The sequence below is a fragment of the Camarhynchus parvulus genome, chromosome 13, assembly GCF_901933205.1.
Source record: "Camarhynchus parvulus chromosome 13, STF_HiC, whole genome shotgun sequence".
NCBI lineage: Eukaryota > Metazoa > Chordata > Aves > Passeriformes > Thraupidae > Camarhynchus > Camarhynchus parvulus.
The window spans coordinates 8,825,839-8,839,155 of NC_044583.1; the positions used below are offsets into that span (position 1 = coordinate 8,825,839).

A 13,317-nucleotide genomic window follows, 5' to 3' on the forward strand; every position below is an offset into this window, starting at 1 on the left:
AAACAGACCTGACCTTGAACTTGAAAAGTTTCCCCCCAGCAGGTAAAAGCTTCCAAAAGTCTGAGCAGGGGCTCCTTGTCTCCTCACTGTCCTGGGACAGCAATGAGGCTTCCCTGGCAGCCATTCCCTCCATAAAAAAAGCTCTGTAAAATGCTTTGGATCCTCCTCTGGGACCTGAGAATCCCCCGAAAGAGCCGCAGCAGGAAGGCAGCTTCGTGTTCTTGCTCCAAAAAGGAGGCAGAGGAGAAATCCTGTCCATATCTGGCAGGGTTTGGCCTCCAGGGATTAATTAAAGGCTTTTTCAGTTTTTCTTTCAAACCTCACAACATTCATCCCCGTCTCACTGAATAGGGAAAAGGGAGAGGCATTTTCTCTGGTGAAGCACCAGCCTGTTTCAATTTTCAGTTTTACATTGCAGTAATATGCTTTTCCTAAGGGAATACCACAGGAAGGGCAAACTTTGGCTTCTCACCATTGGAGCATTACGTCATTAAAACGAGCTGGAAATCTGAGCAGTGGGCAAAACAAATTCCCTAAATTTAATAATTCCCCCTTTCCATGGTGCTCCTGTCCCTCTGCCCTGCCCAAGGCAAGGCAGGAGGAGGTGTTGGCAGAGCCAGCAGGGATGGGGACCAGTGAACAAGGAGTGGGTGATGATGCCACAGGAGCAGGGAGGTGTCCTGCATCTTCTGAGCTGCTGGCACTGCTGGGGCTGGGACTAACAGAGCTCTGGGGCATCCAAATGCCAAGTCCTTTCTTCTTTGACTCAGGCTTTTGGTGGTGGCTGCAGCAGGGGCAGAAGGTGCCTCTCAGGACTCCCTGTGAAAGCTCTGGGGTCTTTTGCACAGCTTTCCCACTACCAGAAAAGTGCAGGGCTTGGGAGAATCTGGGTTTTGGGCAGCATCCTGAGGAAGCACCACAGCTCCCAGCTCAGCCCTGCACTCTGTGCAGTGCCCTGCAGAGCCCTAGCTGTGCCCTGCAATGTTTGTTTTCTGACCCCATTACCTATTCCAGTTTGGTTTTCAGCTGCTTAGGCTTGATTATTTTAAACCCCTCTATCTGATTATCAGCAGTCCAGCCAGGCCAGATATGGGGATTCTGGGGGATCCCCGGCAGTGTCACAGAAGGATAATTTGCCTCATTCATGCTTCTGAGGGCGTTGATCAGCTGAGAGGGCAGGGGGAAGAGTTACAGGGATATTCCAAACAGGGGGAGGCAGCTCCCTGTGCAGCCCCTGTGCCACAGCCTGAGGAATCCCAAACTTTGCTGCAGGATGCAGGACCTTGCTGCTGTGGATGTGTGGGTGTTCCTGTCACTGTGCCCAGCACCCCCAGGAGATCTCAGTGCTGGGCACCACGGCACACACCAACCCACACTGGCACTGCAGGATGCTTCTGGAAGCAGAGCAGCCCAGGGACAGCTGGCATGGCAGGGTGCAGCAGATTGGTACCCAAACCAGGCATCCCCGTGCAACCTTTCTAGAGCTGCCTTGCTCTTGCTTTTCAGCTTCCTATTGTTGTCCTAGAGCTGTTTTCCTCCTCCTCCTCCCCCCAGCAGGATGAAGAAGCCTCCAGCTGGCCTAGGAGGCTTATCAGCTCTGTCTGGCTGGGTGTTAACAGTTTATTTGCATAAGTACCTGTCCCCGTCATATGCCGCTTGCCTTTGTGACTCACTGGAGCTGTTTATTTTTCCTCCAGCAGCCAGGCTCGCGGCTGCTGCTCCCTGAGGTATGCCAGGGCAGATGCCACCACCCCAGGGCATGTGGGATGCCTGGCACGCTTGGGGCAGGAGCTCACCCTCGCTGCCGCACCCGCTCCTCCTGCCCTGCGGGACCAGCTCGGAAATTAAATGTGCACTGGTCGGGTCCTGATTTCTCCTGGCTGTCAAGATAAAATTAAACGGAACCCCCCCCCATTTCACACCTCAGCAGCTGTCCCTGGCTGGGGAGAGCAAGGCTTCACCTGGGACCGCAGTCCCAGCTCCCGTTGCAGGGCAGGGCGATGGGCAGCTGCCTGCTCCCTGCTGACAGCACTCATTGGAAGGGACCCACACAGATCATCGAGTCAGCTCCTGGCCCTGCACAGGACAATCCCAGAAATCCCACCATGTGCCTGAGGGTGTCGTCCTAAGGGAATCTGGACATTGTCCAAATGCTCCTCAGCTCTGTCAGGGTTGGCGCTGTGACCATTCCCTGGGGAGCCTGTTCCTGTTCTCAACCACCCTCTGGGTGAAGAACCTTTTCCTGATATCTTTATTTTAAGGAGCTGAGACCCTTAAAGCATTTTCTGACCTCAGGTCTCAGCTCCAAAGGCAGAGGCAGTGTAACCTGCCAGAAAAACCCTTGGGGCTGAGCTAAAGCAAGCACTGTAGAGTTCTGCTCCAAGTGTTGGTGGTGACCGCAGAGTCACCTCCTCAGCCAGGAGCCAAGCGATCTTGTTTCTGCTCATTAGCTCTGAAAGGTTTTTCCATCCATAATAAGAAAGTCATTAATGTTAAACTTCCACTGCCAGGTAGGATTGATTTGAAGATTACAACCACTATAAAGGGGGGATGCATTGCATATACAATGTGTTAAAGTCCTGGTGTGCAGGAATTGGTGCTTCAATGGTTGCCTGTCATCTGTGGAGCTCACCAAAGCTCATCCATGGAGCTCAGGCAGATGTGGGGCTGCTCAGCAGTGTGGAAGGGGTAGCAAAGAGCGGCTACTTTCAAAGGGAAAAGGTAAATTCAAATCAGTAGCATCCTGTGCAGAAGGGCTGCAATCCTGTCCCAGGAGACAACAGAATTGGTGATCTAACAAGTCTCCATGCCCTTGTTGCTGTGATATTTTATAAATATGGTGCATAGCCCAGAGGTCCTCAGTTCACAGATGGGAAATGCTCAGTGTGGGACCCCCCCCTCCAAGGATCTACCAAAACTGACTTATCTTCTCCTGAACATGGCCCAGAAACCTGGGTGCTGTTGTGTGGCGTGCTCTGCTGATGTGTTCTGCTTCCCCTCCATGGCTGATGTGTCAGTGGATCAGCTGTCCATCCATCCATCCAGCCACTCTTGGATGTAAAAGTTATTTTAGACATATATCATTCATCATATAAAATGCTTTTTGGCAATGAGCAGTGCAGGTGTATGTTGCTTCTCTGACTGGGAGATGGATGGATGGATGGATGGATGGATGGATGGATGGATGGATGGACGGATGGGATGGATGGACGGACGGATGGATGGATGGATGGACGGATGGATGGATGGATGGATGGATGATGGATGGATGGATGGATGGATGGATGGATGGATGGATGGATGGATGGATGGATGGATGGATGGATGGATGGATAGGGATGGATGGATGGGGATGGATGGATGGATGGATGGATGGATAGGGATGGATGGATGGATGGATGGATGGATGGATGGATGGATGGATGGATGGATGGATGGATAGCGATGGATGGATGGATGGATGGATGGATGGATGGATGGATGGATGGATGGATGGATGGATGGATGGATGGATGGATAGAGATGGATGGATAGGGATGGATGGATGGATGGATGGATGGATGGATGGATGGATGGATGGATGGATGGATGGATGCATGGATGCATGGATGGATGCATGGATGGATGCATGGATGGATGGATGGATGGATAGGGATGGATGGATAGGGATGGATGGATGGATGGATGGATGGATGGATGGATGGATGGATGGATGGATGGATGGATAGGGATGGATGGATGGATGGATAGGGATGGATGGATGGATGAACTTGGTGAGCAGAAAGAGGGATTTGGCTCAGCTCAGCACATCCAGCCTCAGCTCCGACTGTGTGATGTTACAGGGCAGACCAAAGTGTGTGAGGAAGAAGTGAGCACGGCAAGGCAGGTAACCAGTAATTTGCTATGAGTATGATCATGGAAGAGGATCAATGGATTCAGTTTGTCCAAAGAAAAATGCAGAGAGAGAAAACAGAGAGAGAAAGAAGCAACCAATACACCATGTGAACCATTCAAAAAGTGGTTAAAGGAGCAGAACCACAGAAAGACAAATTCATGAAGCCAGGAGAGTGCTGCAGGAAAATCATTATAAATATCATGTTAAGTTGTAGATCAAGAAATCCTCGACTTTCTATCTTTATCTCTTCTCCTTAAATGCATTAGCAGCTGATTTGTCCTTCTGGGTACTCTCAGGTCTTTCTGAGATGTTGTTTCCCAGTCCATGTGCTTCCCTCATCCAGGCTGGGTTTGCTGCATGGGAACACTGATGGAGTGTCCATATCAGCCCCCCTACAGTTAAAACAAACCCTGTAAGCAAACCTTCATAATTTTATTTATGACTTTTGGATGAGATAATGGTTTTCCACTTTGAAAAGAAAGCTCACTACTTCAACATTTATTTTCTATAAATGCCATGGCATTTATATTGCAACAGGAGACTATTCAGTGACATTATCTGATAAATATCTTGTTATACAGCTGCAATTTACAATGCATATATTTTTAACGGTGCTTCTAAGCTAAATTAAATGCTTCTAAAATATGGTACTTAAGGAAAACAAATGTCTGTTCTAGCAATTTTGTTTTTCAGGGTGCACTATTTTTTTAAAACCAGATACCATCTTCATCCTGTCAGGCAGTAAATTATGCACTTGCACTTTCATAAACTCTCCCCTTGGGAACTTAGTAAATGAAATGGAAATGTCTTTTTCACACCCTCCAACTCCAGAGAAATACAGGGAAATAGCCAACTTGGTTATAAACTGAATGTCTAGAGGGAATCCATATAAAATGTGGATTAATGCAGTCCTGATGCATGTATTGTTTAGCATATGTACCATTCACTCAAATGGTGCATTGAGTTGTGACTGGGATCATTAATGTCTCCTTTTTTTCTGAATTGGGAGAGTAATTGCATGTTCTCTGGTGGGGTCTGCAGGTACGAAGACTCTCACTGGCACCGGGCTGTGAACCTCCCTCCCAAGCCAGGACACCTGCAGGAGGAGGAAAGCTCTGCTGGCCTGCTCAGGGAGTAAAGCACAACAGCATTTACACCTCAGTTGGTCTTTCCTGTGTTGTGGGGTGGGATTGGGCAGGACAAGGGCTTGCAATGGCATGTCCTGCCTGTGGGATAGCCTTTCACAAGGAAGAGCAGAGCTACTGAGGCAGCTGAATACGGTGTTCCTTGTAGGTCCCTTCCAACTGAATTATTTAAATCTACTTCTGTTTTCACCATCCATCACCCAGAACCACAGAGTTTTGCCTGAAGCAGTCAAATGTTTTCATATGAAGCCCTGTGTGGTCCAAGGAGTTGTGTTATCCCCTCACCACATCACATGTGGAAAGTGAGAAGCCAGCAAAAAGGCAGCAAAGGAAAGGAAGCCAGGAAGGGATTTGCAGGGGACTCTGCTGAGATGCCCAAGGATCCCTCAGAAGCAGGAGCAGCTACAGCAGCTCTCCTGAGCCAGGAAGGGCACTGAAGCTGTTCACCTGACTACTGATGGTTCTCATTTTCCCCAATCTACCTTTGGGAGCCCTCTAAAAGCCCCAGCTCTTCCACTCTGGGGAGCGCAGGAAATGTGAGGTGTATTAGATGCATTCAGCAATAACAGCAAACTTAGGGAAAACAGGAAAATCAACAGCAACAACAACAAAAAAGGAATCTTGAAATTTGGCAGAAAAAAATGCAGTGCAAACCCCACAAGAGCGTTGAGTATCTCTGCACAAAGCCACTTACGGATGCATTCCTTAAAGGTAATCCCTTCAGACAGTGTGAGGCTGCCATTTCTTTGAAAGATATTAAAGCAGCTGTTGCTAGAACATAGAGAATTACTGAGCTATCTGTCAAGGGATGGCCATTTGGAATGCTATATCTACTTATTTTTTTAATTTACAGTTTGTTTTCATACCAAATTTCCAGCTAGTGAAGGTAATTGAGACTGCAAACAAAATCTCACTATCCACTGATCTGCCAAATCAAATTTTTTCTCCTGTAAGTATAGTGTTTTTCCTTAGCTTCAGAGAGGAAAAGAATTATGCAGAATGGATGAGAAAGGGGTTAGTTTAGGAAGGGATTAGTTTATATCATGACCATAGCAGCCATCTCTCTGTTGATCTGTCATAGTTCATTCCCAAAGATGTGAATTATTATCATTGTCATTTAGAACAGAGCTTGTCCATTTTCCTTCTGCTGCATCTGCTTACCACTCTCCAAATTAACACATATTTTAGTAAAAATTAAATATCCTGACTATAGCTGGGATATTGGATGACCCCAGCTGGGATATGGATGCAGCAAGACTCTTTATCATCTTTGTGCTGCCCTCCTGCAATGACTGTGCACTGCCCTGGTCCTCTAAAGGAATTAAAGTAGCCATGAGGCAATTTTGATGACTTTTGGCTACCAGAGGCCTTAAAAGAGGGCATCTAAGGCAGCAAATTAGTAGCTGTGTGTCTCCTGTGCTGTTTTCAAGCTGTGTGGTGTTTCTGAGGGGTCTCCAGGAGCTCTCTGTCACTGGAGCAGCTCCCTGCTCCATGATGTCCTCCCACACCCAGCACTGGGGCTGGGTGGGTGTCACAGCAGGAATGGGCTGAGGGAGCTGAGCTTCCCTCGTGGCCTTTTCCCTAGCTAACGTCAGAAAACAGAATAGTTCTAAAGATGTTCAAAATGACATTGGATTTTTGCTCTCTTAGGGGACTACTTGCACTCCCATGGACCAGTCCCATCCATCTGGTCCTCCTGTACTATGGTAATCAAATTTGATGCCAACATGGCAACTGGGCTTTCCTCCTCTCTCCTGTCTCCACTGAGATTTTCACTGGTCTCAACTCTTACTGAAGAGTAACTATTTCATATGCTTGTTCTCCTGAAGTTGCTTTAACAATTTTGTAGCTCTAAGGTGAGCCAATTCACCCCTAAAATTCAGGTATTCACACCTAATCACTCCAGTAGGATGCTTCTCCAAGGCGGGAAAGCAGCCCCGAGGCGACAGCTCTGCAGCATTTTGGGGGACTCAGGGTAAGTGATGGGATTTAACTCTGCAGAACTCACAGAAAACTCACAGAGACTCTGTCCTTCACTTCAAAACATCTGTTAATTCTACTTGTGTGCTCATCATCGAAAGGCTGCCTATATTTTCCCTTTCAGGTTTGCGAAAATAAGCACCGGTGAATGAAGATGAAAGAGAAATGTTGCTGGTTTCTTCCCTGGAGATCATATTTCTTACTTGTTGCATAACTGCTTATTTTAGCATCAATCAGCCAAGCCTTTGTTGTGCAGACAATTCTGTCCTTTTAAAGGATTTGTGCAGTATTGTTTCTTCCAAAATGCTTTTTTTTTGTTGTTTTTATTATTAGATTTATTTCCTCTCTTAGCAAATGCCAACTGACAACACCCTGCAACACCCTGTCAGAGCTCTTCATAAGTGTTACATAAATGTCATACCATGTAAACTGAGTGTTGTATATAACATATACATGACCTTTCTGGAGAACCATCCATCAGGTGCTGTGTGCCACGTTTATGCATTTGTGCACAAACTGTGTTTAAGTGTGCATATATGGTAGCCAAAAATCTCTGAATGAGAGTACTCAAAAAGCAGAAATGTCTGAACTTTGTCAGTGCAACTTCATCAACACCCTTTTGCTGAAGCAGAACAAGACTTCAGCTGCATGTCCAGATACTCTTTTCCTCCTGCATGGCTGTGTGTGCAGTGAGATGGTCAGCGAGGGGCTCAGCAATGCCTATTGTTCAGCACATGAGCCCAGGCAGAGCACATTATCCAGAGCATTATTCATATGTCTGACCACTTTTGGATTTCACAGCAACAGAAAATACAGCTGCAATATTTCTCTGTGCAGTTTTCACAGCAGAGCAAGGTGCTCAAGTTCTGGATGGTAAAAATCTACTGGGGTTGCAACCAGGCATGCTGTGGACCTGCCATGCCCTGCCGTGACCTTCTTTAGAGGCGTACCCCAGAAATCCTGGAGAAATGGCCCAGAGGGTGGTAAGGCTGTAGCATGCTGCACAGGACCAGAGCAGGGACCTGCAGGTTCCTCAAAAGACAGAATTATTAATTTCCTCATGGCTCTTTCTACAGCACTTTCCACTAGACTGCCTCAGTGCTTCAGCACCTTCATTAATCCTCCCCAAACACTCATTCTGAAGATGGGTCAGAGTGACACATGGATGGATTAAGGTCAGTTTTGACTAATTCAGGGTACTCCATCTGAAAAGCATAACGTCTGCGTTTTCAGAGCATTTAACATGATACAGCACTTCATACATGCAAGCACAGCACCCACTGCTTCCAGCTGTACAAAGATGGATGTCAGCAATTCAGGCTAAAGGCTTCCAGCCACGCACCACAGTGTGGGCAACGCAGCCATCAGCAGCCAAAAGTTTGGGTTAATGACTTGTAGTGTTACACAGCCTGTGGCAAGGGCACAGAAGGAATCTGCTTCTTTGGGAGAGTTTTATCCTTTTGTCACAGTCTGCCTGTGTCCTGCAGCCCTTGCATCTGCTCCTTGGGCAGTCTTTGGTGATGCAGGTGAGAACATAGCCAAAATTTGTTTCCTTTCTGACTTACAGAGCAGTTCCATGCTGTGCAGGTGTCACAGAGAAATCAGATTGTGACAGTGTAAATAAGAACTGCATTAGAGCATGTGTGCACAGGAAAATCTCCAGAAATTGGTATGGAATGCCTCACTTTGGACACCTCTCATGTCCAGACCAGGTAACACAGCGACCTTCACAACATCCCTTAAGGCAGACTGTGCTGTAGATGAGGTGGGATCTGCAGGTGAAGTCCTGTCAGGGTCTTAAAGACAGGGGCTGTGCTCATGAATCCCATTGCTCTTGTAATCCAAGGAAATGCTTTTTAGCCAGTAGCGGATGTTTCCTGTTCCCTGGGGGGGCTGCTGAGAGGGCTCTGAGCACCTGAAGCAGCAGGTGCCCCAAGAGCAGCATTTTGAGAGATTTCAGCTGCCAGAACTGGGCATGTTTATTGCTGTGTGGTGAACTGCTCTTCAAAACCCAGGAACAGGACTAATTTGGGTGGATTTATCTAAAAGACCATAAAAGGCTGCTTCGTGCCAAATTTCCAGACCTTATTTCCAGTGTTAATCCTAAGAACCACAGCAAGCTCAAGAATGACCAAAGTGATGCTCTTCCCTTACTCTGCTTTCATCCTTGGATGTGCCAAAGGACTTGGAACGTTCGGAAAACATCCAACACAGACTGCCAAGGCAGAAAGTTACAGCCTAATTCATTCAAGTTTGGTAATTTATAACAAGCCACAACAGGGATGTAAGTTGGGGAGCATCTGGCTATTGTAGCTCTGGTTCCTAATGGTTTATAATTGGAAAATCACAGTTTTAGGGCTGACCAGCTTAATGAATCGAAAGAGATGATGGCAGATTGTCACTGAAAGAGAGTCTTTAACTTGAATTTTAATCTTCTGCAGCAGTGGTTTAAAACAGTGCAAGCCAACTTCTGTAGGGCCCCTGGGAGTTGGGGTAGATGTATGCTCTACATCCAATTATTATTATTATTATTATTTTAATTTAAGAAGCCGTTTCTATCCTGAAAGCACTGCTGTCGTTGTTTTTAATCCTGTGCAAAACAGCTGGCAACAGGCAGCCCTGAGCCACCCAGAGCCCAAAGCACTCGTTCGGGGAGCGCACAGCAGGGTCACCCCGCGCGGAGCCGCCGCGCCGCTCCGCACCTCTCCGCGGAAACTCTGCGAAGTTTTTTGGGGGAACACGCACACGCACACACACGCACGGCCCGGAGGAGCTCTTGTGCTGCGGTCGCATCCCCAGCCCCGCCGCTCCTCGCCCCTCCGGAGCGGCCGCGGTACCGGCGCGGAGCCTCCGCGTCCCCCCCCCGCGGTTCACACGCCCCGCGGCCGCGGAACTTCGCTGCGCGGGTGCGGGAGGGAGGCAGCAGCTCCGCACCGCGGCCCCCGCCCGCCCCGCGATGGGCAAGAGCCGTCTTTTTGACGCAGGAGAAATGGCAAATTTTAAGTACGTCATTAATATGGCGCCAAAACCCTTTTTTTTTTTTTAAGTATAAGCTTTTTTTTTTTTTTTTTAATTTATTTTTTTTAAAGGTTGGCGAAGCCGCCCCGTGTACGCGTGTGCACAGCGCGGAGAGGGGGAGCGGGCGGGGGGGGAAGGGGGGGCGGAGAGCGTGAGTGTGTGCGGGTGTGAGTGCGTGTGCAGGGCCGGGCTGCGGGGCGCCGGGGCTGCGGGCGAGCGGCGCTGGGGCTCCGGGCAGCGCCATGGGGCCCCGGCGGCCGGCGGGGGTGACGCGGGGCGGGCGGCGGCGGCGGCGGCGCGGCCCGCGATGGGACCCGCGCTGCCCGCACCTGGCCCTGCCGCGGCGCCCGGGGAGGGGAAAAGGCGAAGAAATTGAAGATTCGGGGCGGCCGAGGCGGGGGGGGGGTGGGTGGGGGGGTGGAAGCACCGCCACCATTATCCGTCCCCGCTCCGAAAGTCGCTTCCCCGCCTCCCTGCCGGAGCCGGAGCCCGGGCGGCGGCGGGGCGCGGAGCGCCGGAGGAAGTGCGGGGTGAAAAAGAAAGAGAAACAGGCGGGCAGGGCTCGCCCCGGCCGCGGCGGAGCGGCCATCTCGGCTGGGAGCGGGACCGCATCCATGGAGTTACCGGGCGGGCGCTCCTAAGGAGGGCCCGGGCGGCGCGGCCCTGGCAATGACACCGGATTGAGCCGCCGAGGGGGCTCTCCCGGCCGGGGACTGCGGGAGCATCCCCCGCCCCCGCCTCCTCCCGCCTGTCACCCCAGAGACCGGCGCAACTCCGGGCGGACACTCCTGGCCAAGGTAAAGGCTCGGCGGGGTGGCGGCGGGAGCGGGCTGGGTTTGCAGCGGATGGTTATTTTGCAGCTCCCCCTGCTTTTGCTGTATATATGTCTTTTTTTTTTTTTTTTTTTTCCCCTCCCTCCCCCGGCTGCCGGGCGGGGGATGTGCAGCATTCCCGGGGCGGATGGCGCACGGTGGTCACTCTCCTTTGGAAGTGCGGGAGGGGAGGCGGCGGGGACGTAAACAAGAACTTTTCAAGGCTCGGTTCGCCGCTTCGCCCCTTTATTCCCCGAATTAATGACTGCGGCAGCGGCCCCGCGCCCTGCCCTGCCCGCCGGGAGAGCAGGGGACGCCCGCGGGGCTCGGGCGGGCAGCGGGGGCTCGGCGGGCGGCAGCGCGGGGCGGGCGGCGCGGTCGGAGCGGAGGGGGCCGCGGGCGCGGAGCGCTGCGCGGGGCCGGGATGGCGGTGCCCGGGGGCGTGGCGGCTGCCGGCTCCCGCCTGCCCTCCCCTTCCTCCCCCCTTCCCTCCCCACCGCGGGGCTTTCCCCGCCGCCTTCCCCCGCCGCGCCGCGCCGCGGGGTCCCGGGGCTGCCGAGCCCGGAGGCTCCGCCGCTTTCCCCCCACGGCATCACCCGCGCTCGGGAACATCCCGCGTCCCCCCGCGCCGTTGTCCCCCCGGGCCGCCCCTCCTTCTCTCCCCGGCCACCTGCCCCCTCCCCGGGCTCCCTCCTGCATCCTCCGGGGAAGCCGGCGGGCTCCTGCCCCTTCCCCACCTGCCGAGCCGCTTCCCGGCCGGGATGCGGGGCTGGGAGCGCCCCCCCGGCTGCCCCGCGCCCGGGGTGGGAGCGGCGAGCTGGAAGTTGGGAAGCGCTGTAAAGGCGGGAGGCTGCTGGATTGTCAACCTCGATCGCAATTAGGGGAAAATAAATTTCTCTCTCTCTCTCTCCATACCTATACATTTTGAGCGCTTTTTGAGTGGGAAGAGAAGGATGGCATGGCATTCGCAGGGAAAATTCTCAGTCCTTTCTCAGCCCCCACAGTGAAAATTGTTTTGAAGGACTGAAGCCAGGACCCTCCGACCGCTTGGACAGTTCTATGAGGAGATTTTGCTTGGGAAAAAAAAAAAAACAACAATTATCTGATCTCAGCCTTCTCCCCAGGGTTAAGGAGCCCGGCTTTTAGGAATGGTGTTTGACCTTTAAGCATTTATTGGCTACTGGGGTTAAAATAAGCTTGAGATAGGAGTAAAAATAGCTTGCAGAAAGGTTAAATCGAAGGTTAAATTTGTTTTTCTTAAGGAAATTGAGGCTGATGTTCAAAAATGTAGGCTTGGAGCAAAGGATGGAGGGTACACGTTAGGGGGTCTGTAGGCAAGGAGATGTAGTTCCTTTAAAGTATTGATGGCTGCTGATAGTGTTTGACACCCAAGTTCTGAAAGTTGGTGGGTGGGTGGTCCTTCAGACCAGCTCTGGTCTTTACCTTTCTGTGGATTTTCGTCATTCACTAAGATTGGAGTGTCTGTAGCTCCTGTTGATTTCCTATGAGTTTTTGATGCTCAAGAGACCTGCAGGATGGGGCAGCTGGCTGTGGGCATGGAGCTTTGCTGGTGTCCCTTCTCATGCCCTGTGTCACTGCCTGCACCTTCCCCCAGGAAGGCAGGGGTGGCCCCAGTGCCCTCAGTAACCTTTCTGATTACCTGTGCTCTGTCTGGGCTTGCTAAAGAAAAAATAGATAATTATAAGGTAAAGAGTCAGAAGAGGCAAGTAAAGTTATAAACGTGAGTAGTAAGGAAAAAAAAGCCCCTTGTAGGTGTGGAGAAAGGCAAAGCACAGGAAGTAAACGAGGGCTTGTTTTGTTTTAAATTGAAATGAGATTAAATTTTGCCCTGGGGAGCCAAGACAGCAGCGTTGGTATGGAGGAGAGGAGGGATGGCTTGCTCCTCACCTGGGCACCTGAGCTTTTGCTGGAAAGCTGGGGCTGGCAGCAGCCTGTAGAGGAGGCGAGGGACAGACGAGCCCCGGCAGGCAGGGGCAGGCTCTGCTGCCCAGAAAATGGTTGTTGTAGGTACCGGGATCCTGCTCTTTAGCATTTACGCTTCGCAGGGTTACCGGGGAGGTCAGGAAAAGCTCCTCCCAGATGTAGGGGCTGAGCACCACGGCTTGCTGCGGGTCTTGTTGGCCCCGCTGCCGTGCATCCTTTGGTCCAAAAGTTTGTCCTGTTACTATGAAATTGGGGCTGTGCCAATTTGGGGAATGCTGCTGCTCTCTCAGAGCCTCCCGTAGCAGCGCTTGGCTCCAGAATTTGCTCATGGGAAAAGGCAGTGGGACGAGGATAACCCTCCCACGGCGTACCGACTGGGATGTTCCAGCCCTCCACCCTTTTTATTACACTTTCTAACAACTGGCTGGTGTTCCTAGACAGAGGACAAAAAGCACATTTAGGGCAGAGGGGGAGCGCTGAGGGGATGCTCGGGAGCAGCCCCAGGCTCGGTGCCAGCCGGCGG

General features: G+C 51.3%; 1 protein-coding gene across 3 annotated transcripts in view; it reads left to right on the forward strand.

The window, feature by feature from the left end:
* Positions 1-10,463: 10,463 nt before the first annotated feature.
* JADE2 (jade family PHD finger 2) overlaps positions 10,464-13,317 on the forward strand; it is a 74,223-nt gene continuing 71,369 nt past the window's right edge. For all 3 annotated transcript variants that reach the window (XM_030957550.1, XM_030957549.1, XM_030957551.1), the window contains exon 1: positions 10,464-10,835. The gene's annotated coding sequence lies outside the window, so the exon portion shown is untranslated. The remainder of the gene's footprint in view (positions 10,836-13,317) is intronic.